This window comes from Xyrauchen texanus, chromosome 34, assembly GCF_025860055.1.
Source record: "Xyrauchen texanus isolate HMW12.3.18 chromosome 34, RBS_HiC_50CHRs, whole genome shotgun sequence".
In the NCBI taxonomy this organism is placed as follows: Eukaryota; Metazoa; Chordata; class Actinopteri; order Cypriniformes; family Catostomidae; genus Xyrauchen; species Xyrauchen texanus.
Genome location: NC_068309.1, coordinates 39,282,536 through 39,286,655, shown reverse-complemented (window position 1 = coordinate 39,286,655; position 4,120 = coordinate 39,282,536).

Here is a 4,120-nt window from a genome sequence, read left to right as displayed (position 1 = left end):
GGGTCCAGTGTCTTGCCCAGGACACTTCGGCACGTGGAGTCATGTGGGCCGGGAATCGAACTGCCAACCCTGCGATTAGCGGCCGACCCGCTCTACTACCTGAGCCACAGCCACCCCATGTTACAATGAACTGCATAGGCCCAACAATAAAATGAGTACATGTCAAGCAACTTGTCCATATTAGCATCTGTTTAATTTGGCTACCATTGCAGAAGCTCCAAAAAAGTAATCCATAAAACTCCAGTAGTTTAATCAATGTCTTCTGATGTGATCCAGTTGGTTTTTGGTGAGTTGGGTTGGTTTTCTCTGTGCATCTTCCTTTTGCAGTCTCTAGGAAAAATCATGATTTCAAGATCAATTGCACTTCCTAGTAGAGCAAAAGCTTGAAATAGCCAAGAAAATTGCATACAAAGGTGTACACTACTGTCTTTAAAGGCAAAGGATAACTGGCTCTAACAAGGAAAGAAAGAGATGTGGATGGCCAGATGTACAACTAAACAAGAGGATACAGTAAGTACATCAGAGTCTCTAGTTTGAGAAATAGATGCCTCACATGTCCTCAGCTTCATTGAATTCTAAACGCTCAACACCAGTTTCATGTACAACAGTAAAGAGAAGACTCTGGGGTGCAGGCCTTATGGGAAGAATTGCTAAGGAAAAGCCACTTTTGAAACAGAAAAACAAAAAGAAAAGGTTAGAGTGGGCAAAGAAACACAGACATTGGACAACAGATAATTGGAAAAGAGTGTTATGGATCTTAACCCCATTGAGCTTTTGTGGGATCAGCTAGACTGTAAGGTGCGTGAGAAGTGTCCGACAAGACATTGTTGGCAAGATGATGCCCACATCTATGGCAAGTGCTACAGGAAGCGTGGGGTGAAATGTCACCTGCCAAGGATCTGCAAAGCTGTCATTGCAGCATGTGGAGGATTTTTTGATAACAAGTAGTTTAAGAAGTTCTGAATATTTATTTCAAATTGTAATAGTAATACTTCACGTTATTAATGTCCTGACTATTCATTGTGATCAGTTGAATGCCACTTTGTTGAATAAAAGTAGCAATTTCTTTCAATAAGAGCAAAACTGTACATTACTCCAAACTTTTATCTAAAATATCTAGATAATTATGTATATGCTATGAAATGGTTCAAAAGTTTTTTTTCAGTCAAAGGAAGCATAATTTCATCCAAATTGCCAATGTAGCCAAATAGATTACATTTATTAAAAGACATAGAATAAAAATCAATTTTACATTAATGATAGCAGGTTTCCTCAGTTTTTCCACTAAATTAAAACGAGGGACAATGAGATCTAATCATTGATATGCATATTTATATTTTATATACAATGATACATAGTAGCTTAATAAAAAGTATTATTTACCTTCATGAACTTTTTACTAAAACTTTTTTTGCAAATGAACAAGGTTGAGCTTCTACTTTGACACATCACTTTCACCTGGAACTTTTATTTTCACACTTCAAATGGAGCTTTTTTTTTAATAAAGATGCTGACTACCACCCCTGGAGTCATGAGTTCGAATCCAGGGCGTGCTGAGTGACTCCAGACAGGTTTCCTAAGCAACTAAATTGGCCCGGTTGCTAGGGAGGGTAGAGTCACATGGGGTAAACTTGATAAGATGAGTTTGACAATGAGATTGATGGTCTCAGATGCGGAGGCAACTGAGATTCGTCCTCCTCCACCCAGATTGAGTCGAGTCACTATGCCACCACGAGGACTTAGACTGCATTTGGGAATTGGGCATTCCAAATTGGGAGAAAAAGGGGAGGGAAAAGGGAAAAAAAAAACAACACAAGCCCATGAGCCCTGTGCATATACAGAACATTGCACTTTCTGAAGAACACAGACATGCTTATCTATCTTTCACCACAGCCTTTTACAGTTTAATAACCACATATGACCATAAAGCCATTTTTATGTTATTTTGATGAATTGTGCAGCCCTGATGGATTGTGACAGTAGTCAACTGATGCTCTTAATAAAACTAAATTGCAAAATAGATAGCATTTTAAAATCATAGCGATATATATGATATTGCTTAATTTGATATTTTCAGCAAAATCGTGGCAATTATATTGTTAATATTCTATATATCGCCCAGCCCTACTTCCTAGTGCTTGACACATGCGCAGAGCACTAGATGGAGCTATAGGAAGTGTAACTGAGATTGAGATCATGATAGTCAAGGAGACTACACAAAAGATTTAAAAACTTTGTTTTATTTTGGTCTGTTCTCATCCAAAACCGATTTAATTGCTTCAGAAGATATTGACAGAATTGTATGGATTTATGATGACTTAAGATGCTTTTTTTAGCTTCAGTGTTCTGGTCACCAATTACTTGCATTGAATTGACCATTTTTCTTCTAAAAATCTCTGTTTGTATTTAGCAGAAAAAAGGTCATACACACACTTCATCTGACTTTTCATTTTCATATGATCTAACAAAATCTAACTCTTAGAGGGAGAATGTGAAATGAAACATTTCATTACATGGTACTACAACTTTTTCTGGTAACTGTTTTTTTGTAATTTTTTTTTGGCAGGCTGCTAAAAGCATGAAATTTCTTTTTTTTTTTTTTTCCATAAATTACTGCTGACATCAGCCCTGATAACCTTGATTTTGTGTTTCCATTTTGAGCATGGTTAAGGATTTGATTAACAGTTTTATATTTTTATTTAACCTTTTACTGAATGCAACTTAAAGATACAATTGTATCTGTATATAAGTGGAAGCTACAGGGACTGTGAATTCCATAACACATGCATTCAACAATAAGTCACAAAAATTTGTGAACCAAGGCACATGTGGAACTATGCATGCGGTAGTGAGGATAGAATTCAAAGACATTCTGTCAATGTGATTGTACCACTTTGAACATACAGTCAGCTTAAATGATAAATGATTTAACTGATTCTAGCTCTTTTTATCTTCTAAACAAACTCTACTTCATTCCCTGACTATGGAACACACCGACCCACCATAATTATTTGACAAAATTTAAAAGCTGAGACTTTGTGTTCTCCAAAAAAAATAATAATAATAACAAATAAAAAATAAAACATTAAAATATCTGTGACGCGCGATGCGCATTTTGTGATAAAAGCTGCATAGAAACCTTAAGATCGTCCGCAAGGCACGAGCATCTTGCCACGCACGCATCAACAAATGATTAATATGACTGATAAACAACCCCCATTTGTGACCTAACACCCCCCTCTCTACTGATTTGCTCTCAGCACCCCCTGGCATCATTTGGAACCCTATTCTAAAAGAACAACTTTGATTTAATACGATAACACACATTTTAAGAGCATTGCAAGCTGTGCTTATTGTAACAGATGACAGATGAGTGCACTCATTCAATGTGATGCGTGCAGCACCTGCAGACTATATACTTATATAATTAAACTGCAGCATTTTGTGCTTCAAAAATCACACCAGGTCATATATCCAGCATCTTATCCGGAAGTCCAGAACTTCTGTCAAAACACAGGTCCAGTATATAAAAGGATGTATTATTTTGACCTCACGTGAAAAATTCTAAATGAAAGCTTGAAATCTAAGAAATGACTAAATAAATATGTTACTAGTGTTTAGTGAAATGTCACATGCAAGAGTTCTGTTGTACTGAAAATAAGTTTTCATCAAGTTATAGATATGCTCAGTTATGCAGCACATTATTTGACAAAATAAGACTAATGTTATGTTTTAGATTATGTTGTGATAATCTTTACTAAAGCAGACAAACAACCAAACAAACACACACACACACACACACATATATATATATATACACACACACACATACACTACCGGTTAACATTTTTTAAACACTTGACTGAAATGTTTCTTATGATCTTATGATATGATGAAGGGGTTTGCTAAAATGTTTGAAATGAGATTTGTAGACAAAAATATAATTGTTCCACCATATTAACTTAATTAATATTAAAACTAAAATTTTATAAAAAAAAAAAAAGTTTTTGAAATTGATGACTTGGACCAAATAATAAAGAAAAGAAGCAATAAGTGCCCAACATAGATGGGAACTCCTTCAATACTGTTTAAAAAGCATCCCAGGGTGATACCTCAAGAA